This window comes from Bufo bufo, chromosome 1 (assembly GCF_905171765.1).
Source record: "Bufo bufo chromosome 1, aBufBuf1.1, whole genome shotgun sequence".
Lineage (NCBI taxonomy): Eukaryota > Metazoa > Chordata > Amphibia > Anura > Bufonidae > Bufo > Bufo bufo.
The window spans coordinates 605,254,972-605,281,337 of record NC_053389.1 but is presented as its reverse complement, the minus strand read 5'-3'; the positions used below and the strand labels follow the sequence as shown (position 1 = coordinate 605,281,337).

Sequence of the window (26,366 nt, the reverse complement as noted above, 5' to 3'; positions counted from 1 at the left end):
GGCAGCGTCTTCCATATTTCCATCCCAAATTAGTAGCAGGTCGTCGATGTATCTCCTATAGAAGATCAGTCGCTTGTGCCAAGGGTGTTTGTTATAAATATATTGGGTCTCAAATCGACCCATATATAGATTTGCGTAGCTCGGCGCGAAACGCGTGCCCATCGCGGTCCCTTTTGTTTGCTTGAATATTTTATTTTCGAAGGTGAAAATGTTGTGGCTCAGAATGAAATCTATACCATCCAGAATGAATTGACTTTGTAGGTCTGGTAGAGTTTCATCCTGTTGGAGAAAAAGCTGTATTGCACTTATGCCCGCTGCATGTGGAATGTTGGAATACAGTGCTGAAACATCGAGTGTTATCCACATGTAGGACTCTTTCCATTTGATGTCTTTCAGGAGGGAGATAAGACTCGCTGAATCCTTCAGATACGATGGTAATTCCATTACATATTTTTGTAGCAAAATGTCAATGTAGTGTGACAGATTGCAGGTTAAGGAAGAGATGCCAGAGATGATGGGTCTCCCCGGCGGAGGACACCAAAGTACTAATCCATCTACTGGAAACTGCTGAGAAAAATCGAGTCATATCAAAAAAAGAAAAAGAATACATCCTAGTGGACCATCCAAACCTGGCTCTCTTCTACCATCTACCAAAAGTGCACAAATCTATCAATAATCCGCCGGGGAGACCCATCATCTCTGGCATCTCTTCCTTAACCTGCAATCTGTCACACTACATTGACATTTTGCTACAAAAATATGTAATGGAATTACCATCGTATCTGAAGGATTCAGCGAGTCTTATCTCCCTCCTGAAAGACATCAAATGGAAAGAGTCCTACATGTGGATAACACTCGATGTTTCAGCACTGTATTCCAACATTCCACATGCAGCGGGCATAAGTGCAATACAGCTTTTTCTCCAACAGGATGAAACTCTACCAGACCTACAAAGTCAATTCATTCTGGATGGTATAGATTTCATTCTGAGCCACAACATTTTCACCTTCGAAAATAAAATATTCAAGCAAACAAAAGGGACCGCGATGGGCACGCGTTTCGCGCCGAGCTACGCAAATCTATATATGGGTCGATTTGAGACCCAATATATTTATAACAAACACCCTTGGCACAAGCGACTGATCTTCTATAGGAGATACATCGACGACCTGCTACTAATTTGGGATGGAAATATGGAAGACGCTGCCAGTTTCACGTCTCATCTAAACAACAATACATTTAACCTCACCTTTACCGCAAATTACTCAAAGACGGCCGTAGAATATCTAGATTTGGTCATATCCTCAGAAGGAAACGTCATTAAGACCAAAACTTTTTTCAAAAAAGTTGACGGAAACAGTTATCTGGATTACCAGAGTTCCCATCACAAAAAATGGAAAAACAACATTCCATTCAGTCAGTTTAAGCGCATACGCAGAAATTGTACTAAGGATGAAGATTTCAGAAACCAGAGCCAAGTAATCAAAAAAAGATTCCAAAAGAAAGGGTACCCTAGGGAAATTATAGAGGCAGCATACCAGCGAGCTGAGGGGTACACCCAAACAGAGTGTCTCACTTCATGCTCAACCAAACCAGGTGACTCAAAAGCCGCAGAAAAATTCAAATCTGCCTTCATTACGACATATAATACCAATCACAATACCTTGCGGAATACCCTCAATAAGCACTGGCATATCTTACAGGCGGATCCTTTTTTGAAAAAACACATTCAACAAAAACCCCAATTAACATTCAGGAGGGCCCAAACGCTTAAAAATATTATTGCTCCAAGCCGTCTACGGGACTGCAAAAAGAACACAACAAATCCGATCTCTTTCTTCCCCCAACTACTCGGAAGTTATAAATGTGGACACTGCCGTTGCAAATGTTGCTTGAATATTTCCTCTCGGATCTCAAAATTTTCAAGCAACTCTACAGGAGAGCAATTTGAGATAAAATCCTTCTTAAATTGCTCCTCAAGCTATATCATCTATCTATTAGAATGCTCATGCGGACTACAATACATAGGCCGCACCACCCAAGCATTGAGAGAAAGGATCAATAACCACCGTTGGAATATCTCAAATGGTTACACCAAACATGGTGTGTCCAGACATTTCCTCCAGGTCCATAATAAAGACCCAACAAACCTCTCCATAACTCCAATTGAACAAATTCCGGTTACCCACTCAAACAGATTCCAGAAATTGAGACGGAAAGAAATGTTTTGGATTTTCAAAATGCAAACCATAGAACCTTACGGTTTAAACGAATCACTGGAGAGTAACTGTTTTTGACCAGTCCTCTCCCAACCACTAGCTCTGGGTCATGCATTTTTCCTTATCAGCCCACTGCCTTATCAGCTATGCTCCAATCACTTCACATCTCCCGCAGCCCCTACCATCACCACACTACACGTCCTCTACCACCAATTTCCCCAGCTGCCACTTGCCATCCACCCCATACCTCTTGTCGACATACCCTTTACATAGGATTATTTCCCTTCAGCACACAGCCCTCCTGCCATCATCCCTTACCCCCAATCACCCATATATACCCACGTACCCATACACCAGTTCCATCCCACTGGCTCAGCCCCCTACCAGTCCCTCTATGTTGTATACTCATCCCTACACCAGTTATCTATATATCAGGGCAATACAAATGCTCCCCCATTCCAATTGTGCCCACCCCACCAACATTCACACTTACATGTCCATCCAATCACATATTTCCCTTATCATCCAGTCCACAACTGCCCAATACTCTCAGTCACATCACCCAACCAGCCCTTAGCCTCCAAACCACCCCACACCACTCCCCCCCACTCATGTCCCCCATTTAGCTATCACCCCTTTTGGGTATGTTCCCTGAGAGCGATCCCTTCCCTGTGGCTCAGAGAGCCAGCGTTTCACACAGCGCTCGGCGCATGCGCTGTTCACTAAGACAGCTCCGGGCCGACAGACTGAACAGCTGTCAACCTCAAGCTCCGCCCCCTCCCTCCTGCTCTTCTGAGCGCGCCTTCCAGCAGGCGTGCAAGGCCGCGCTCCAAGCCCCAGCACGGACCCGACAGGTAAGAACAGCAGCCATGTGCTCCACATCTCCTCATGCCCACCTTGCTAATTCAAATCATTTTAGGCTCACTCCCCAGTTGTGCCGTTCCGGTCGGCACTGTCTGTATCCTACAGTGGTTTGAACCATCTGTATACCAATCGCTGCATCTCCCCCATTCATTCAGGCTATTGCATTATGACTTATACAGCTATTTAATCATCCATTGGTTATTTTTCCTTCCTATTGTTTGAATTAATGTGGGACCAGCAATCCCAGTCTCATCTGGTTGCCCTGGCCATGCTTTTTACTATACATGGTTGTGATATGGGCACATCTGTGTACATGCTTATATCTCCTGTGTCCATCATGCTTGTGCAGGTGTGGGCACATCTGTTTGTATATGTGCATGCTTGTTATTATTGTTACTATGCACGTATAGATCTCCATACTCCATGCCAAACTAGGATACATCTTATAGATGTGTATACACAGCGATCCGACCACTACTATCAGCTACACCATCACATTTGTGGTATCGTTTATGATGACCATCGTTATTGATTTATATATGATATATACCACCATATCTATGGCACTCCAGCCTATTTTAATTAATTAACTTTTTATTTCCAAAAGTGACTCCAGCCCTATATGTAATTACACATGCGGCCACGCATGCGCTTGCATGTGTTTTTGCATGCATCCCCCCATATACACACATCTCTCTATGTATTTTATTTTATTTTAATTTAATTTATTTTAGTTTTATCACGTCATAATATTAATTTACTATACTATCAACTCCTTACCCGTCCTCATTTGTGTTATCATCCATGTGTGGACAATTCCAATTTCTCCAAACGACGCATTTTAGTGCTCTTGCGTTTTATTTGACTTGTATATGCGCACAGATTGCTACGTGCACATCTACTCCTAATCCATTTTTAACACGTGTATACATTTTATATAATGTCATTTATTTTTATTCTGTACCAAAAAACCTCCACCCCTTTAAACCTGTGATTTCCTAGACTTGAAAAAGGAGTGTACCAACTCCGAAACGCGTTGTCTATCATCAATAAAAGACCCCCTTATCTATCCACCGAGGTCGTGTTTTTGCGCCGGAAGGTATCAATTGGTGCACCACACCAGTGCACCATCAATCTTTTTCTGTTTGCAATATATATCACTCCTCTGGAGCTTAGGCTACTCCACCGACGAGGACTGAGAAGATACCGGCTGCACCGACCCCTTGTTCTCACGAGTGTTGTGCCTACGTATGCACAACACCAGAAGGTGAGCATAATTTTCGATGTTTTGATTTCATATCTTTAATTGAACCTATTACCCTATGAGCGCCTTCCTATATTTTTTTTTCGCCACTATCGCTAAGAGAGAGACTGCAAGGGTGAAGCCATTCCGGAGTCAGAAATAGACTACATAGGGAGTGGCTGACACCTGAGGAACATAATGTAAGATGCCGAGGAAGTTATCCAAGGAAAAGACGGTGTATTCGGTGGACGGAGGCGTTGGTGAAGGGCAGGTCGGAGATGTTAGTCATGACAGGTGATGTCTAGGTACCTAAGGGTCATACTACTTCAGTCCTTCCTGAATTGTCACCTAGAGTGCGATTGAGAGGGGGTAAATACCTCCCAACCCTTCCCCCAAAATGTTTATTGTCGTATTCCCGACAACAGGGGGATTGTTGAAGGAAGTGTTATATTTAAATATATATGTATATATGCCCTGACATATATACATGTATATTGGCCCTTGACTGTGGGCCCGTCCAGGTGGGACCAGGGGATATACATGGAAATGCATGTAGGCCTCCTTGACAGGCATACATCTCTATGTATATATATATATATATGTATGGATGGGCTTATTGTCACGTGTGGGTGTATGCATATTTGTGGATGTGCCCCAAACATCCATGATTGTGCATATACTTATAATATAACTGTATATATGTATATATATGTGTATGGATGTGCCCCAAGCATCCATACACATATAGTATAGGAACCAGACGTGCCGCCCCCCCCCTCATGCATCCCTGCAGGGGATGAGAAGGTCTCCAGATGGCTGGACAATTATGTCCAGCCTCTGGTGACCTCAAAAGGCATGGGATCAATAGAGATCCGATGCCTTTTGGTATTTAACTATCCCCAACCGTTGGGGATAGTTAACATAACAGAGAGAGGAACAAACGTCCCTCCCTCTGTTATCTGCACACCTCCGGCGCGATAATTATCGCACCGCATGGTATGCAGATGCGCTACAGGCGGAGGATCAAAGGAACCCTCCGCCTGGAAGCGCGCTCCGGGATGCGCGGGCCGGCGCGGTGACGTCATATCACCGCGCCGGCCCACGTGTTCTGGCCGGCGGCGCGCACGTGCACGTCCGGACGTGCTGCCTCGGGAGCGAGCGCCGCCAAACTTAAATAGTCAGGCGGCGCTACGCTGAGGCACTTCTGTACAGAGCCCCAGCCGGAGAGGATCATCCCTGGACGAACGAGCAACCCCTGGACAACGAGCATTATACCTAAGTACCCCTCTGATACCCCCCTATTACTATATACCCCATTACTCCTTATATACCCCACTACGCTCACCCTCACTGTATACCCCATTACTCTCCCTCCCTATATACCCCACTACTCTCACTCCCTATATACCCCACTATATACCCCACTACTCTCACTCCCTATATACCCCACTACTCTATATACCCCACTACTCTCACTCCCTATATACCCCACTATATACCCCCCTACTATATACCCCACTACTCTCACTCACTATAACCCTACCCTATATACCCCTGGTATATACCCCTGGTAACCTTACCCTATATACCCCTGGTAACCCTAACCCTACCCTATATACCCCTGGTAACCCTACCCTATATACCCCTGGTACCCTACCCTATATACCCCTGGTAACCCTAACCTATATACCCCTGGTACCCTACCCCTTATTACCCCTGATAATCCAACACCCCTAGTAATCCCTTCCCTGATTTACCCTAATCACCTCCCGCGGTATATTTATGCTTTATGGTTGGCTTACACTCTAGTAAGACCACCGTCAACCTTCGTCTACCCCATAGGGATAGTTTATAGTACTAGGTGGGTGGGCTGTTAATATTGAATGTGTGTATCGTATAGTTAGTTTGTGGGTGGAATTGGGACTGTGTAGTGTAGTTGAGTACTGTATATCTAGTGCTGTATTGTAAATGTATTGCGTAGTGTATTGTTAATAAATACTGTTATATTTGTATCCGTCGGTAACGTGTAGTTATTGGCGATAGTTAGTTAGTAAGGCGCATGCAGCTAGTGTAGCGATCAGTGTAAGGCATAGTGAAGGTATTGTTATTATTATATAAAGGTATAAATAGGCGGAGTTATCAATAGACGGCTCCTCCTATTTATGAATATTAAGTATCAATATTTGCATAAATATTGGTGAGTAAGATCCCCCCTTTTACAGTACACTTGCGTTTTTCCGGATCCGGCGGGCACCTCCGGCAACGGAAGTGCATGCCGGATCCCAACAACGCAAGTGTGAAAGAGGCCTTAGCTGCTTAAACGGTAAAAGTTTACTGCATGAAAACTATAACTTGTTTTGCATCATTAATATTTAGTATACATTGATGCATTCATGTAGCAATACCAATACGGGAGCAGATGGAGCAGTTGATTATGAACGGTTCCTTCCCAATAACTAAAGAGCTTCATTTACATTGCTACTACCATCTCTCATCCTCATACAGATTCATTGTTTCTGGACAGCAGAGCTTTGTTCACAGATTGAATGTGCTGCATGACAGATCAATTCACCCAATCGGCAGCACCCTTACATAGGCCGATTATCAGGAACAAGCATTCATAGTAACATTCGTACCTGATAACCTACAATCAGGTTGTGTAAACCCGCCATTGGATTGCCAATTAAAGGGAACCTGTCACTGGGATTTTGTGTATAAAGCTAAGGACATGAGTTGCTAGATGGCCGCTAGCACATCCGCAATACCCAGTCCCCATAGCTCTGTGTGCTTTTATTGTGTAAAAAAAACCGATTTGATACATATGCAAATTAACCTGAGATGAGTCCTGTCCCTGACTAATCTCACGTACAGGACTCATCTCAGGTTATTTGCATATGTATCAAATCGTTTTTTTTTACACAATAAAAGCACACAGAGCTATGGGGACTGGGTATTGTGGATGTGCTAGCGGCCATCTAGCAACCCATGTCCTCAGCTCTATACACAAAATCCCGGTGACAGGTTCCCTTTAATTCATACTACAATTTTGAATGGCACAGAGGCCTACTAAAAAGATAGAACGTAATAGCCATAAAAATTATGAGAAAATTCCTCATAACAGGATTGGGAGTACAAATATATTCTGTGTATTTATGTATCCTGCTCACAATAAACAGAACAAGGTTTACATACCATAACAGTTAAATAACATATACCGCACCGTACAGTACTACATAAATGGTAATTAGAGATTAGTAAAATCAACTTTAGGACTGCAAATATAAAAGCAACTGGGTGTTGATTTCAGCAAATTTTTTGTTAAGAAACTCTAATAAAATAAAATTGAACATTAACATTCAATGTTGAAAAAAACTGTCTAAAATACATTTTTGAGGTATTTTTCCCTGCAGAGAACTTCATCAAAATGCTGCGTTTCAAAAACATTTCCCAGTTGAAATAAAATGCGTGTCCTTTATTCAAAAATTTCCATAGACTTTCAGCCAGCTTACGCAGCTGGTATTTTTTCTGCAAAAACACAGCAATGCAAGAAAAAAAAAAAACTACAAAAATACAACAAAAACTGTGTGAATACAACAAAAACTGTGTTAACAAATTAAAATCAATGGTTATGTGGGCTAAGCACATGTGACATATGAAAGATGCGGATTTCACACTTCCATGTCCTTAGTTAACAAATAGAGTTGAGCGAACACCTGGATGTTCGGGTTCGAGAAGTTCGGCCGAACTTCCCGGAAATGTTCGGGTTCGGGATCCGAACCCGATCCGAACTTCGTCCCGAACCCCATTAAAGTCAATGGGGACCCGAACTTTTGGGCACTAAAAAGGCTGTAAAACAGCCCAGGAAAGAGCTAGAGGGCTGCAAAAGGCAGCAACATGTAGGTAAATCCCCTGCAAACAAATGTGGATAGGGAAATGAATTAAAATAAAAATTAAAAAAATAAAAATGAACCAATATCAATTGGACAGAGGTCCCATAGCAGAGAATCTGGCTTCACGTCAGCAGAGAATCAGTCTCTTCATGCCATAGCAAAGAATCTGGCTTCATGTCAGCAGAGAATCAGTCTCTTCATGCCATAGCAGAGAATCTGGCTTCACGTCACCCACCACTGGAACAGGCCACTGTCACACATATAGGCCCCGGCACCCAGGCAGAGGAGAGAGGTCCCGTAACAGAGAATCTGGCCTGATGTCAGCACAGAATCTGTCTTCATGTCATAGCAGAGAATCAGGCTTCACGTCACCCACCACTGGAACAGGCCACTGTCACACATTTAGGCCCCGGCACTCAGACAGAGGAGAGCGGTCCCTTAACAGAGAATCTGGCCTTATGTCAGCGCAGAATCTGTCTTCATGTCATAGCAGAGAATCAGGCTTCACGTCACCCACCACTGGAACAGGCCACTGTCACACATTTAGGCCCAGGCGCCCAGGCACCCAGGCAGAGGAGAGAGGTCCCGTAACAGAGAATCTGGCCTTAAGTCAGCGCAGAATCTGTCTTCATGTCATAGCAGAGAATCAGGCTTCACGTCACCCACCACTGGAACAGGCCACTGTCACACATTTAGACCCAGGCAGAGGAGAGAGGTCCCGTAACAGAGAATCTGGCCTTATGTCAGCGCAGAATCTGTCTTCATGTCATAGCAGAGAATCAGGCTTCACGTCACCCACCACTGGAACAGGCCACTGTCACACATTTAGGCCCAGGCACCCAGGCAGAGGAGAGAGGTCCCGTAACAGAGAATCTGGCCTTATGTCAGCGCAGAATCTGTCTTCATGTCATAGCAGAGAATCAGGCTTCACGTCACCCACCACTGGAACAGGCCACTGTCACACATTTAGGCCCAGGCACCCAGGCAGAGGAGAGAGGTCCCGTAATAGAGAATCTGGCCTTATGTCAGCGCAGAATCTGTATTCATGTCATAGCAGAGAATCAGGCTTCACGTCACCCACCACTGGAACAGGCCACTGTCACACATTTAGGCCCCGGCACACAGACAGAGGAGAGGTTCATTCAACTTTGGGTTGCCCCGCAATATAATGGTAAAATGAAATTAAAAATAGTATTGAATGAGGAAGTGCCCTGGAGTAGAATAATATATTGTTAAGGGGAGGTAGTTAATATCTAATCTGCACAAGGGATGGACAGGTCCTGTGGGATCCATGCCTGGTTCATTTTTATGAACGTCAGCTTGTCCACATTGGCTGTAGACAGGCGGCTGCGTTTGTCTGTAATGACGCCCCCTGCCGTGCTGAATACACGTTCAGACAAAACGCTGGCCGCCGGGCAGGCCAGCACCTCCAAGGCATAAAAGGCTAGCTCTGGCCACGTGGACAATTTGGAGACCCAGAAGTTGAATGGGGCCGAACCATCAGTCAGTATGTGGAGGGGTGTGCACAGGTACTGTTCCACCATGTTAGTGAAATGTTGCCTCCTGCTAACACGTTCCGTATCAGGTGGTGGTGCAGTTAGCTGTGGCGTGGTGACAAAACTTTTCCACATCTCTGCCATGCTAACCCTGCCCTCAGAGGAGCTGGCCGTGACACAGCTGCGTTGGCGACCTCTTGCTCCTCCTCTGCCTTCGCCTTGGGCTTCCACTGGTTCCCCTGTGACATTTGGGAATGCTCTCAGTAGCGCGTCTACCAACGTGCGCTTGTACTCGCGCATCTTCCTATCACGCTCCAGTGTAGGAAGTAAGGTGGGCACATTGTCTTTGTACCGGGGATCCAGCAGGGTGGCAACCCAGTATTCCGCACACGTTAAAATGTGGGCAACTCTGCTGTCGTTGCGCAGGCACTGCAGCATGTAGTCGCTCATGTGTGCCAGGCTGCCCAGAGGTAAGGACAAGCTGTCCTCTGTGAGAGGCGTATCGTCATCGTCCTGTGTTTCCCCCCAGCCACGCACCAGTGATGGGCCCGAGCTGCTTTGGGTGCCACCCCGCTGTGAACATGCTTCATCCTCATCCTCCTCCACCTCCTCCTCGTCCTCCAGTAGTGGGCCCTGTCTGGCCACATTTGTACCTGGCCTCTGGTGTTGCAAAAAACCTCCCTCTGAGTCACTTTGAAGAGACTGGCCTGAAAGTGCTAAAAATGACCCCTCTTCCTCCTCTTCCATCATCGCCCTAAGTGTTTTCTCAAGGAGACATAGAAGTGGTATTGTAACGCTGATAACGGCGTCATCGCCACTGGCCATGTTGGTGGAGTACTCGAAACAGCGCAACAGGGCACACAGGTCTCGCATGGAGGCCCAGTCATTGGTGGTGAAGTGTGTCTGATCCGCAGTGCGACTGATCCGTGCGTGCTGCAGCTGAAACTCCACTATGGCCTGCTGCTGCTCGCACAGTCTGTCCAGCATATGCAAGGTGGAGTTCCACCTGGTGGGTACGTTGCATATGAGGCGGTGAGCGGGAAGGCCGAAGTTACGCTGTAGCGCAGACAGGCGAGCAGCGGCAGGGTGTGAACGCCGGAGGCGCGAACAGACGGCCCGCACTTTATGCAGCAGCTCTGACATGTCGGGGTAGTTGCGAATGAACTTCTGCACCACCAAATTCAGCACATGCGCCAGGCAAGGGATGTGCGTCAAACCGGCTAGTCCCAGAGCTGCAACGAGATTTCGCCCATTATCGCACACCACCACGCCGGGCTTGAGGCTCACCGGCAGCAACCACTCGTCAGTCTGTTGTTCTATACCCCGCCACAACTCCTGTGCGGTGTGGGGCCTGTCCCCCAAACATATGAGTTTCAGAATGGCCTGCTGACGTTTACCCCGTGCTGTGCTGAAGTTGGTGGTGAAGGTGTGTGGCTGACTGGATGAGCAGGTGGAAGAAGAGGAGGAGGAAGCTGAGGAGGAGGAGGAGGAGACAGGAGGCAAAGAATGTTGCCCTGCGATCCTTGGCGGCGGAAGGACGTGCGCCAAACAGCTCTCCGCCTGGGGCCCAGCCGCCACTACATTTACCCAGTGTGCAGTTAGGGAGATATAGCGTCCCTGGCCGTGCTTACTGGTCCACGTATCTGTGGTTAGGTAGACCTTGCCACAGATGGCGTTGCGCAGTGCACACTTGATTTTATCGGACACTTGTTTGTGCAGGGAAGGCACGGCTCTCTTGGAGAAGTAGTGGCGGCTGGGAACAACATACTGTGGGACAGCAAGTGACATGAGCTGTTTGAAGCTGTGTGTGTCCACCAGCCTAAATGACAGCATTTCATAGGCCAGTAGTTTAGAAATGCTGGCATTCAGGGCCAGGGATCGAGGGTGGCTAGGTGGGAATTTACGCTTTCTCTCAAATGTTTGTGAGATGGAGAGCTGAACGCTGCCGTGTGACATGGTTGAGATGCTTGGTGACGCAGGTGGTGGTGTTGGTGGTACATCCCATGTTTGCTGGGCGGCAGGTGCCAACGTTCCTCCAGAGGCGGAGGAAGAGGCCGAGGCGGCGGCAGCAGCAGAAGAGGCCGAGGCAGCAGCAGCAGAAGAGGTAGCAGGGGGAGCCTGAGTGACTTCTTTGTTTTTAAGGTGTTTACTCCACTGCAGTTCATGCTTTGCATGCAGGTGCCTGGTCATGCAGGTTGTGCTAAGGTTCAGAACGTTAATGCCTCGCTTCAGGCTCTGATGGCACAGCGTGCAAACCACTCGGGTCTTGTCGTCAGCACATTGTTTGAAGAAGTGCCATGCCAGGGAACTCATTGAAGCTGCCTTTGGGGTGCTCGGTCCCAGATGGCAGCGGTCAGTAGCAGGCGGAGTCTCTTGGCGGCGGGAGTTCTGATTTTGCCCACTGCTCGATCTTTTGCTACGCTGTTGGCTCGGTCTCACCACTGCCTCTTCCTCCGAACTGTGAAAGTCAGTGGCACGACCTTCATTCCATGTGGGGTCTAGGACCTCATCGTCCCCTGCATCGTCTTCCACCCAGTTTTGATCCCTGACCTCCTGTTCAGTCTGCACACTGCAGAAAGACGCAGCAGTTGGCACCTGTGTTTCGTCATCATCAGAGACGTGCTGAGGTGGTATTCCCATGTCCTCATCATCAGGAAAAATAAGTGGTTGTGCGTTAGTGCATTCTATCTCTTCCACCCCTGGGGAAGGGCTAGGTGGATGCCCTTGGGAAACCCTGGCAGCAGAGTCTTCAAACAGCATAAGAGACTGCTGCATAACTTGAGGCTCAGACAGTTTCCCTGATATGCATGGGGGTGATGTGACAGACCGATGGGCTTGGTTTTCATGCGCCATCTGTGCGCTTTCTGCAGAAGACTGGGTGGGAGATAATGTGAACGTGCTGGATCCACTGTCGGCCACCTAATTGACTAATGCCTGCACCTGCTCAGGCCTTACCATCCTTAGAACGGCATTGGGCCCCACCAAACATCGCTGTAAATTCTGCTGGCTACTGGGACCTGAGGTAGTTGGTTCACTAGGACGTGTGGCTGTGGCAGAACGGCCACGTCCTCTCCCAGCACCAGAGGGTCCACTAACACCACCACGACCATGTCCACGTCCGCATCCCTTATTAGATGTTTTCCTCATTGTTCCCGTTCACCACAATTTTGAGAATGGCAAATTTGGGAATGGTTTTTCAACCCAGAAAAAAAAAGTGTGCTTTTACGGTCACTACAAATAACTTGACCAGCTAAAACAGTAGAGATTTGGTTAAATAGAGATGTGAGGCCTGTTTTTTTTTGCGCTGTGTGACAGGTATAGGTTTAATCACAGAATCAGATTTCTATCAGCACGCTAGCGTGTGTCTTAGGTTTTTCTGAATGACACTATCACTAGCTTCAATGTAAGATATTCTGTTTGGGATAGATTTCAAGTAGGCCTCAAATACCAGAAACTAGTTATTTTGAGAATGGCAAATTTGGGAATGGTTTTTCAACCCAGAAAAAAAAGTGTGCTTTTACGGTCACTACAAATAACTTGACCAGCTAAAACAGTACAGATTTGGTTGAATAGAAATGTCAGGTCTATTTTCTAGGCACTGGGTGACAGGCTCAACTTGCCCCTGATGTAATATATGGCCAAAAAATAACCACACTGTTGATGGTTAAATGCACTTGGGTGACACAGGCTCAGCCTGCACCAGATGTAGTATATGGCCAAAAAATAACCAGACTGTTGATGGCTAAATGCACTTGGGTGACACAGGCTCAGCCTGCAGCTGATGTAGGATATAGCACAAAATAACCACACTATCGATGGTTAAATACACTTGGTGATAGCTTGTGCTGGCGCACCACAAGTCACAAAATGGCCGCCGATCACCCCAGAAAAAAAGTGATCTAAAAACGCTCTAGGCAGCCTCAAAAAAGTGAGCAAGTCAATAATAGCACTTCAATGATCCACAGCTGCAGATCGATCACAGAATGAAGTCTTTTGGAGGAGTTAATCTGCCTAATCTCGCCCTAACGTCGCAGCTGCAACCTCTCCCTATACTGATCATAGCAGAGTGACGTGCGGCGCTACGTGACTCCAGCTTAAATAGAGGCTGGGTCACATGCTGCACTGGCCAATCACAGCCATGCCAATAGTAGGCATGGCTGTGATGGCCTCTTTGGGCAAGTAGTATGACGCTTGTTGATTGGCTGCTTTGCAGCCTTTCAAAAAGCGCCAAGAAAGAGCCGAACACCGAACCCGGACTTTTACGAAAATGTTCGGGTCCGTGTCACGGACACCCCAAAATTCGGTACGAACCCGAACTATACAGTTCGGGTTCGCTCATCCCTATTAACAAAGGCTCTGGATGGGCCAAAATGCATTTTATGTAACAACCAATGTTGGGATAAAAGCATATTGAAAAAAGCGAGGGCCAGGATTATCTGCTCTCAAAAGACTGGCAATGCATCTGTTCCATGTGCCCCACCACAAGCCCAAGTTCCAACAGGATCTTCTCATGATGACATCCATAACAAGGTGGTCAGTAGTTTGTCCGTGAAGGATGCGTGTTTGGTCCTTGGCTTCTGGCCTCCATGTGTCATCCGTATTCCACGTTTATTGTAGGCTGAAAATTTGTTTCCAGAACATCTCCTACTAGTGGTCTGTGAAGACCGCTGACAGAACATGGATGCCATTCATGGTCAGTGGTTTTCATAGATCCATGGACCGGTGGGAAAACTACTCATGTGTAAATAAGCACATTAAAGTCAGTGGGTAAGTGTGCTGTCCATGGAGAACACAAACAGCACATGTGTGTAATTCACTGACGTGTGAAAGAGGAGTTAGTGTGATTTCTGTGGTTGCATATTTTTCACAAGTTTTTGGATGTTAGGTCTCAGCTCAGTTGTGGCTAGTTGCCGAATTGACTGAAGATTCTCATTAGTAAGTCTGCTCCTAAATTTTGATTTCCTAATGTTCATAATAGAAAATGCCTGCTCGCAAGAGTATGTTGACCCAAACAGGCAGGCATAAATAGCTGCTCTTTCACACAATTTTGGATATTCATCTCCTGGCACGCATTTATAGAAGTTAAAGAGGACCTTTCACCGATTATGACAATGTGAACTAAGTATACAGACATGGAGAGCGGTGCCCGGGGATCTCACTGCACTTACTATTATCCCTGGGCGCAGCTCTGTTCTCCCGGTATGCCCTCCGGTATCTTCGGTCACAAAGTTATGGTAGGCGGAGTCTGCCCTTGTTCTGCTGTAGCGCTGGCCAATCGCATTACAGAGCTCGCAGCCTGGAAGAAAATAACCTCACAGGCTGTGAGCTCTGCGCTGCGATTGGCCAGCGCTACAGCAGAACAAGGGCTGACTCCGCCTACCATAACTTAGTGACTGAAATCTCTGCCTACTATAACTTACTGAGCGAAGATACCGGAGGGCATAGCGGGAGAACGGAGCGGCGCCTGGGGATAATAGTAAGTGCAGTGAGATCCCCGGGCGCCGCTCTCCATGTCTGTATACTTAGTTCACATTGTCATAATCGGTGAAAGGTCCTTTTTAAGTAAATCCCCTTCCTTAAACTTGTTTCGTAGACTGTCACATGACTGAAGAGCAATGAGTTCCAGTTGGAATTCTGGGGGTGCTTCGTCAGGAATAACTGAAAATGGGTCTGAAAACATTTCTAAACCCTTTTTCTCATTTTTAAAATCAGTGAAGCGGTGCTCAAATATGGACTGGAGATGTGCAAGTTTTGCGACATACTCAGACATGTTTGCACCACTGACAAATTTTTGTCTGCATGCTGGGAAATGCACACGATTGCCATTTTCAAGGCGAGATTAGAACAATTTTAGCTTGGATTGGAATGCAAATATATAGTTACAAAGATTACTAACAAACTGATTTTTCCCTTGTAGTTTTGCATTCAGATGTTGTGTGATGTCTACCAAGAAAGCAAGGTCACACAGCCACTTGTCATCTTGTAGTTCTTCAACCATTTTATCCTTCCGAACAAGAAATAATTTTATTTCTTCCAACAATTCAAAAAAACATTGCAAGGTTTTCCCCCGGCTCATCCACCTTACTTCTGTATAAAAAACCAGGTCCTGATATTCAGCATCAATCTCTTCTAGAAAAGATTTAAACTGCCGATGGTTAAGTCCTCGCGATTTTATGAAGTTGACGACAACGCTGACAACAACTTTCATTACATTTTCAAATCCAAGCTCTTTTCCACACAGGGATTGTTGGTGGATGATGCAATGAAACTGAATCAGTTAGTGCTTGTGCTCTCCAAGGTGTTGCCTTAACAGAGAAACCATACCACTTTTGGAGCCTATTATGGCTGGAGCTCCATCAGTAACAATTCCAACTAGCTTACTTAAATCTAGATCCATCTTGGCACATAATTCCAATATACCGCTTAACAAATCACTTCCCTTTGTTTGCCCTTGAAATGAGATCATCCCAAGTAATCCCTCAAAAATATGAAAATCTGTGGTGATCCCCCGAATAAAAACCAGTAGTTGAGCAGTGGAACTGATATCTGTTGACTCATCTGCCGCCAGAGAAAAGAAAAAAATATTTTTTGCCTTTTCTTCTGTCTGTCCTGAAACATCTGCAGCCATATCAGCAATCCTGCGTTGAACAGTCATACGAGGCTAATACCGTATTTTTCGCCCCATAAGACGCACTCCCCCCCCCCCCATCTGTGGATGGCACTGTTATGGGCTGGGGGGTCTGTGGATGGCACTGTTATGGGGTGGGGTCTGTGGGTGGCACATCCCCCCTGTAACAGTGCCAGCCACAGATCCCCCCTGTAACAGTGCCAGCCACAGATCCCCCCTGTAACAGTGCAAGCCACAGATCCCCCCTGTAACAGTGTCCGTCATCCACAGATCCCCCCTGTAACAGTGTCCGTCATCCACAGATCCCCCCTGTAAGTGTCCGTCATCCACAGATCCCCCATAACAGTGTCCGTCATCCACAGATCCCCCCCATAACATGGTCCGTCATCCACAGATCCCCCCATAACAGTGTCCGTCATCCACAGATCCCCCCCATAACAGTGTCCGTCATCCACAGATCCCCCCCATAACATGGTCCGTCATCCACAGATCCCCCATAACAGTGTCCGTCATCCACAGATCCCCCCATAACAGTGTCCGTCATCCACAGATCCCCCCATAACAGTGTCCGTCATCCACAGATCCCCCCATAACAGTGTCCGTCATCCACAGATCCCCCCATAACAGTGTCCTTCACAGATCCCCAGTAATAGTGCCATCCACAGACCACCATTAGTTCCAAACCCACCAAAAGCACACCTTTTGGTTAAAAATTTTTTTCTTCTTATTTTCCTCCCCAAAAACCTAGGTGCGTCTTATGGGCCGGTGCGTCTTATAGGGCGAAAAATACGGTAGATTAAAAAAATTTAACAGACTCTGGGCATAGTTTCTGTGAAGAAACAATTAAGCACTTTTTTACAAAGTCACCATCTGTGAATGGTCTGGAAGACTATGCAATCAATTCTGATATTTCATAACTAACTTCCATAGCCATTTCTCTTTCTTTAGATATCTTGGTGAACATAGTCTGCTGTACAGTTAGGCTGCGCTGTAAAGATAAGATCTTTTGTTTGCGCAATTCTCCCTTACATTGCTCAAAATTTGAATGTTTGGTTTCGTAGTGCCGCTTAACATTGAATTCCTTCGGCACTGCAACTACACTAGCTTTCCTCTTTCTTCAAACTAGCTTTCCTCTTTCTTCAAACTAGCTTTCCTCTTTCTTCAATAAAGAAGAATTTTTCTGTCCAGGTCTCATTCAATTTCCTGTTCTCATCTGCAATTTTTCTCTTCTTTGCACTGCCTGCAGCATCCATTTTAGGTATGTGCAGCAAAGACCCTTAGCTGTCTCAGATCTGTGAAAAACATATCACATATAGGTTGTTGAACAGGAAAATTTATAATGTAACTGTCATTTTTAATTTAATTTTTGTAATGTATCGGGGCAGTGAAATTGACCATTTTTGTAATATACTTTAATTACTGAAATTGTACATGTCTATTAGAAAAATAGCTGTAAATTGGCCCATTTTGAGCCTTAGCAACGCTCCTCTGTCTTCTGTTTATATTACAGTGGAGACTCGCTCAACACTGACTGTGTTATGTAAGCAGAAGACAGAGGAGCGTTGCTGAGGCTGAGAAAGGGCCACTTTAGAGCTATTTTTCTAATAGAAATGTACAATTTCCGTAATTAAAGTATATTACAAAAATGGTCAGTATGACTGCCCCGATACATTACAAAAATAAAATGACAGTTGTTACATTTTAAACTTTCAGATAAGGTTTAACTGTGCACTAATATTGACCTTAATAGCCTACTTTCGCACATCTCAATACCGGAGGAAAACACTTCAGTTTTGTCCCCATTCATTGTTAATGGGGACAAAACCGAATTGAAGGGATTTGAGTGCACCAGAATGTATTCCGTTCTGTTTCATTGTGTTCCCATGACGCACACAAAAGTGCAGCAAGCAGTGTTATTGAGTGCGTCTTGGGATGCGAAGCAAGACGGATGTAAGTCAATGAGGACAGATCTGTTTTCTCAGAGACAATAGAAAACGGATCCGTCCCCCATTTACTTTCAATGGAGTTCATGACGGATCCGTCTTGGCTATTTTAAAGATAATACAACCGGATCCGTTCATAACAGATGCAGATGGTTGTATTATCATGCCAAAAGTGTTTTTACTGATCCATGACGGATCCAGCAAAAATGCTGGTGTGAAAGTAGCCTTATTCGGGTCAGCACAATCTTGGCGATACCAAATTTATAGCATATTTTCTACTTTATAAGATAAAGCGAATACTAGTGAGTGCTTCATTATGGAAGAGCTCACTAGTATGCAGGATTCGCGGGGAGCAGTGAGTGAAGCGCTGTACTCCCCCTCCTCCTTGGTCTCTTCTGGGCTGCGCTGCTGTGTGTCCTGACTGTGTACATCGCCAGAAAGTAGTGTGCGCGCTATGACCTGAGGCTGCATGCGGCGTGAGCCCAGAGAAGATCAGGGAGTGTGACTGCAGGAGAAATCGCTGGACCTGGAGAGTAGCAGCGGAACAGGAGAGGTAAGAGAATTTATTTATTACGTTGTTAAAAAAAAAAAACCTACCCCACGTGACTTCCGGGGGTGTGCGCCTCCGCGCAAGCGCAGTACCAGGGCATGGATAAGCTAAAATTACAGTGAACGTTGACTCATGGACGCGTGCACGGACACTGTGCGTGCGCTTTCAGCGGTAAGGAGATCTGACGGTCTTGTGTCTTGTTAATTCTCCTTACCCTCCCACTGCGCATGCACGGATTGTAAAATCTCCTTACCCTCACTACACAGCGCTCATTGCACAGAGAGACCAACCTGATCCTGGTCGAAGCCAGCCAGCAATGAATCTGAAGCGTGCTGTGTAGTGAGGGTAAGAAGATTTTACAATCCGCGTGTGCGCAGTGTGAGGGTAAGGAGATTTAATACAGTCAGATCAAAGACAAAATACAGTCAGATCTCCTTACCCCTGAGAGCGCATGCGTGGTGTCCGTGGGCGCATCCATGAGTCAATGCTCACTGTAATTTTAGCTTTCCCATGCCCTGGTACTGCACTTGTGCGGAGGTGCACCCCCCCGGAAGTCACGTGGGGTAAGGTTTTTTAGTGACTTGGGGTATTCCCATCATGGACAATGGGGGCATATCGCTAGGATATGCCCCCATTGTCTTATAGATGCGGGTCCCACCGCTGGAACCTGCAACTATATAGAGAACGGAGCCCCAAAAGTGAAGGAGGGCGCACTGCGCATGCGCAGCCTCCCTCCATTCATTTCTATGGGGCCGCCGAAAATAGCTGAGTGCTGGCTCGGCTATTTCCGTCGGCCTCATAGAAATGAATGGGAGCATGGGCCGCGCATGCGCGGTAAGCTCCCAATCACTTTTATGGGAGAGGCGGGGAGAAGCGCTTGGTGGTGGATGGACCCCAGATTTCTCCAGACACAGCGCTCCCCGCTCCGTTCTCGATATAGGTGTGGGTCCCAGTGGTGGGACCCGCACCTATCAGGCAATGGGGGCATATGCTGCTAGCGATATGCCCCCATTGTCCATGATGGGAATACCCCTTTAAGGTTTTTTAATAGAACACCTGGTTGTATGTAAAGATTGTGGCTGGGGCAGTGTCTTACTGTGTGGACGGCTGGCAGTGGCACAGGTCCGGACTGGCTGTGGTATGACTGTTTTGGGTGGCACTGGTGAGGTGGGCGGGTAGCACAACTCATTAACTTCTTCACCCTGGATGCGCGCCTGCTGCCTGCCAGCAATACACTGGGACAATCAGCAGCAGGATATTTGCACACTGCTAATGCTGATTGGCCCAGTTTGTGATGCGGTGCAGGCGCACGAGGGAGCGCTCAGTCAGTGAGAGGTCGGGGGGAGGCGGGGACCTGTGTGTTGGCTCTGGGAGGCGGTGAGTAGTGAGCGCAGCTGCAGGGGGCGGGGCATTCCGAGCGCTCCGGGCTGGAGCCGAATCTAGTGAGGGCAGTTGCAGGGGGCGGGGCCTTCTGAGCCGGCTTTATTTTTCACAGAGACGCGCTGATCGCAGAGGCAGACGATCAGCTGTGTCTCTGTGCAGGAGTACGGGGGCTACAAAAACTGGCTGTGCGGGCTGCACGCGGGCCGTGCACACCTGCTTTAGATTAATCAAATGGTACCTTTGTTGCGTTCTTCTACGGTTCACCTGCGGCAAAAATGGGCTTTTATTCATATGTAAATTAGGGCTTGCAAGAGCCCAGGGGCGGCGTTAACTTCTTTTGAACCCAGGCTGCTCATCCTCTTGTTAATATCCCCGCCCTTAGCTACAGACTCCCTTTAAAGGGGTTGTGTCGCTTCAGCAAATGGCATTTATTATGTAGAGAAAGTTAATACAAGCCACTGTATTGTTATTATCGATATTGCTCCCTTCGCTGACTAGATTTATTTTTCCATCACATTATACACTGATTGTTTCCATAGTTACGATCAACCTGCAATCCAGCAATGGTGGCCATGCTTGCAAACTATAGAAAAAATGATGTACTATGAGCCATCAATCCACCAGATATATCCTGCCTGCATTCAATGCGCTGCCTGTGCTGTTCATAGTGCGCCCTGCGCTTATGAATGGTAGGAAAACTCTAAGGCATATTGGTACACCATAGACTTTTTCCAGGGTGCGAGGGCCCATAGAGAGGGCTCCGAGTGCCGCCTCTGGCACCCATCCCATAGAACAGTGGTGGCGAACCTATCTCCTCTCTCCATTCATAGAATATAGGGGCAGCAAATCTGTTTCCTTATATATCAACTAGCAGAAGGACCCAGCTTCGCACTGGTATATTTCATCTATTTCATTTAATGTTTGTGTGTCATTAAACTATATCGACAGTATCCCCCATAACAGTGACCTCTACAGCACCCCGTCCCTTTAACAGTGAACTCCACAGTGGCCCACCCCTTAACATTGTGCCCCACCACTTTAAAATGGAACCTCCGCAGCAGCCCATCCCCTTAACTTTGACCTTCACAGCAGCCCGCCTCTTTAACAGTGAGTTTCACAGCACCCCACTCCCTTGACAGTGACGTCCACAGTACCCCACTGCCTTAACAGTGACCTCCACAGCAGTTTCCCCTGCCCCTTAACAGTGTCCACCCCTTTAACAGTGACCTCCACAGCGGCCTGCCCTCTTAACAATAACATCCACAGTGAACGCCTCTTTAACAATGACCTCCAACAGTGCCCGCTCTTTTAACAGTGACCTTGACAGCGCCCTGCCCCTTTAATGCCAGGGCTACACAACATGTGTCGCGCAACATTTTGTCTCAACAATTTTTATAATGATAGGCTATGGTGTCACACTGCGACATGTGACATGCTGCGACACGACAGTTGCAAAAAAATCCATCCAAAATGGATTTTTCTGCGACTGTCGCGTCGCAGTGCATCACCATAGACTATCATTATAAAAATTGTCGTGAGACACATGTAGCAGTGTAGTTGTGCCCTATGTGTTGTGCGACTTATTGTAGCACGACAAATGTTGTCGTGTAGCCCTAGCCTAAAGCTTTATGGAAACCTGGAGTAAAACTGTGTGTATGTGGAGACTAAGGGCCTGCGAGCTTCTATTGGCTGATAAGGGACATGTGACCATGTGTATGGCAGTTGGGATATGAAGAGAAAGACTTGCAGGCTTGTATTGCCTAATGCAGGTCATTTTTTGGGAAGAGAGAGCGGAGACCTGGTCTAAAACCTTCCCGGACACCTGATGTACATGTGTGCCAAATTTAGTGAAGATCGGTCAAATTGTTTGGTCGTGCATAAAGAACAGACAGACAGACGTCGGGACAGACAGAAACTTATTGTTTACCGGCATGTTATCGATTGATTGATGAGTTTTTGAGTTACAGAGCAATATGTGTGTAGCAAAAACAGTTGGAGCATAGAAACTCCATGCAGCTGCTGTGTAGGGGCGTATGACCCCCACAATATTTATTTCCAAGTAGCAAGGGATGTGTATACCAAGTTTCGTTGAAATCGATGGTTGCGTCTTTGAGTGATCGCGGAACATACATACATACATACATACACACACACACACACACACACACACACACACATATATACAGTGGATATAAAAAGTCTACACACCCCTGTTAAAATGTTAGGTTTCTGTGATGTAAAAAAATTAGACAACGATAAATCATTTCAGAACTTTTTCCACCTGTAATGTGACCTATAAACTGTACAACTCAATTGAAAAACTGAAATCTTTTATGTAGCGGGAAGAAAAAACATAAAAATAAAATAGCATGGTTGCATAAGTTTGCACACTCTTAGACTAATACTTTGTTGAAGCACCTTTTGATTTTATTACAGCACTCAGTCTTTTTGGGTATGAGTATCAGCATGGCACATTTTGACTTGGCAAGATTTGCCCACTCTTCTTTGCAAAAACACTCCAAATCTGTCAGATTGCGAGGGCATCTCCTGTGCACAGCCCTCTTCAGATCACCCCACAGATTTTCAATCGGATTCAGGTCTGGGCTCTGGCTGGGCCATTCCAAAACTTTAATCTTCTTCTGGTGAAGCCATTCCTTTGTTGATTTGGATGTGGGTCGATGTCATGCTGAAAGATGAAGTTCCTCTTCATGTTCAGCTTTCTAGCAGAAGCCTGAAGGTTTTGTGCCAATATTGACTGGTATTTGGAACTGTTCATAATTCCCTCTAGCTTAACTAAGGCCCCAATTCCAGCTGAAGAAAAACAGCCCCTTGGCATGATGCTGCCACCACCATGCTTCACTGTGGGTATGGTGTTCTTTTGGTGATGTGCAGTGTTGTTTTTGCGCCAAACATATCTTTTCGATTTAGGGCCAAAAAGTTCAACCTTGGTTTCATCAGACCATAACACCTTTTCCCACATGCTTTTGGGAGACTTCAGATGTGTTTTTGCAAAATCTAGCCTGGGTTGGATGTTTTTCTTCGTAATAAAAGGCTTTTGTCTTGCCACTCTACCCCATAGCCCAGACATATGACGAATACAGGAGATTGCTGTCACATGTACCACACAGCCAGTACTTGCCAGATATTCCTGCAGCTCCTTTAATGTTGCTTTAGGCCTCTTGGTAGCCTCCCAGACCAGTTTTCTTCTCGTCTTTTCATAAATTTTGGAGGGACGTCCAGTTCTTGGCAATGTCACTGTTGTGCCATATTTTCTCCACTTGATGATGACTGTCTTCACTGTGTTCCATGGTATATCTAATGCCCTGGAAATTCTTTTGTACCCTTCTTCTGACTGATACCTTTTAACAATGAGATCCCTCTGATGCTTTGGAAGCTCTCTGTGGTCCATGGCTTTTGCTGTGGGATGCGACTAAGAAAATTTCAGGAAAGACCAACTAGAGCAGCTGAACTTTATTTGGGGTTAATCGGAGGCACTTTAAATGATGGCAGGTGTATGCTGACTCCTATTTAACATGATTTTGAATGGGATTGCTTAATTCCCCAGTTTGCTACATCCCCAGTTATAAGTGTGCACACTTATGCAACTACAGTCGTGGCCAAAGGTTTTGAGAATGACACAAATATTAGTTTTCACAAAGTTTGCTGCTAAACTGCTTTTAGATCTTTGTTTCAGTTGTTTCTGTGATGTAGTGAAATATAATTACACGCACGTCATACGTTTCAAAGGCTTTTATCGACAATTACATGACATTTATCAAAGAGTCAGTATTTGCAGTGTTGTCCCTTCTTTTTCAGGACCTCTGCAATTCGACTGGGCATGCTCTCAATCAACTTCTGGGTAAATTCCTGACTGATAGCAACCCATTCTTTCATAATCACTTCTTGGAGTTTGTCAGAATTAGTGGGTTTTTGTTTGTCCACCCGCCTCTTGAGGATTGACCACAAGTTCTCAATGGGATTAAGATCTGGGGAGTTTCCAGGCCATGGACCCAAAATGTCAACGTTTTTGTCCCTGAGCCACTTAGTTAGCACTTTTGCCTTATGGCACAGTGCTCCATCGTGCTGGAAAATGCATTGTTCTTCACCAAACTGTTGTTGGAAGAAGTTGCTGTTGGAGGGTGTTTTGGTACCATTCTTTATTCATGGCTGTGTTTTTGGGCAAAATTGTGAGTGAGCCCACTCTCTTGGATGAGAAGCAACCCCACACATGAATGGTCTCAGGATGCTTTACTGTTGGCATGACACAGGACTGATGGTAGCGCTCACCTTTTCTTCTCCGGACAAGCCTTTTTCCAGATGCCCCAAACAATCAGAAAGAGGCTTCATCAGAGAATATGACTTTGCCCCAGTCCTCAGCAGTCCATTCACCATACTTTCTGCAGAAGATCAATCTGTCCCTGATGTTTTTTTTGGAGAGAAGTGGCTTCTTTGCTGCCCTTCTTGACACCAGGCCATCTTCCAAAAGTCTTCGCCTCACTGTGCGTGCAGATGCGCTCACACCTGCCTGCTGCCATTCCTGAGCAAGCTCTGCACTGGTGGCACTCCGATCCCGCAGCTGAATCCTCTTTAGGAGACGATCCTGGCGCTTGCTGGACTTTCTTGGATGCCCTGAAGCCTTCTTAACAAGAATTGAACCTCTTTCCTTGAAGTTCTGGATGATCCTATAAATTGTTGATTGAGGTGCAATCTTAGTAGCCAGAATATCCTTGCCTGGGAAGCCATTTTTGTGCAACGCAATGATGGCTGCACGCGTTTCTTTGCAGGTCACCATGGTTAACAATGGAAGAACAATGATTTCAAGCATCACCCTCCTTTTAACATGTCAAGTCTGCCATTTTAACCCAATCAGCCTGACATAATGATCTCCAGCCTTGTGCTCATCAACATTCTCACCCGAGTTAACAAGACGATTACTGAAATGATCTCAGCAGGTCCTTTAATGACAGCAATGAAATGCAGTGGAAAGTTTTTTTGGGGATTAAGTTAATTTAATGGCAAAGAAGGACTATGCAATTCATCTGATCACTCTTCATAACATTCTGGAGTATATGCAAATTGCTATTATAAAAACTTAAGCAGCAACTTTTCCAATTTCCAATATTTATGTAATTCTCAAAACTTTTGGCCACGACTGTACATTTAGGTTTTTGTTTTCTTCCCTTCACCTAAAAGATTTCAGTTTGTTTTCCAATCGAGTGGTACAGTTTATAGGTCACATTAAGGGCTCATTCAGACTGCTGTATGCTGTCCGCAAAAATGCGGATCCATTTTTTTGCGGATTAAATGCTGTCCCATTCACTTCTATGGGGCCCTTTTCTTCCATTGCACGGCTCAGCAAAAAAATTAAACATGTTCTATACTTGTCAGTGAAAATCAGAACATGGCCCCATTGAAGTCTATGGATCAGCAAAAAAAACGGAATGCAATCAGTTTTATTGCAGACATGCTGAACTGTCTGCAAAAAAACGGATCTGGATTTTTGCGGACAGCATACGGCCGTCTGAATGAGCCCTAAAAAGGTGGAAAAAGTTCTGAAATTATTTATAATCTCCCTTTGTAAGTACTGTATAAGTGCCAAAAATGTTGAACAATCATAGGGATCCCAAATTCCCCACAATTGCCCTCCAGGTACAAACATCAGAATGCAACTGGTTCCATAGTGGACATTGCTGTGTCTGGTACACACTGGAAACAGATACTGTACTGAATTTTCACATCACGCAGTTAAAAGTGGTACATTTTAATCACAGTTAGGCCCCTTTCACACGGGCAAGAATTCTGCGCGTGTGCAATGCGCGAGGTTAACGCATTGCACCCGCACTGAATCCGAACCCATTCACTTCAATGGGGCTGTGCAGATGAGGGGTGATTTTTACGCATCGCTTGTGCTTTGCGTGAAAATCGCAGCATGTTCTATATTCTGCATTTTTTACGCAACGCAGGCCCCATAGAAATGAATGGGGATGTGTGAAAATCGCAAGCATCCGCAAGCAAGTGTGGATGCAATGCGATTTTCACGCACGGTTGCTAGGAGATAATGTTAGTAAATTGATTAAAGTCAATTTACTGTATTATTTTTCACTTATAACATAGCATTCTTAATACAGAATGCTTGCTAAAATGTGACAC

General features: G+C 45.9%; 1 protein-coding gene across 2 annotated transcripts in view; it reads right to left on the bottom strand.

Annotated features, from left to right (window-relative positions):
• The window catches only part of LOC120985579 (hydroxymethylglutaryl-CoA lyase, mitochondrial-like), a 58,631-nt gene that overhangs the window by 19,018 nt on the left and 13,247 nt on the right, over positions 1-26,366 (bottom strand). The gene's annotated exons all lie outside the window — the stretch shown is intronic.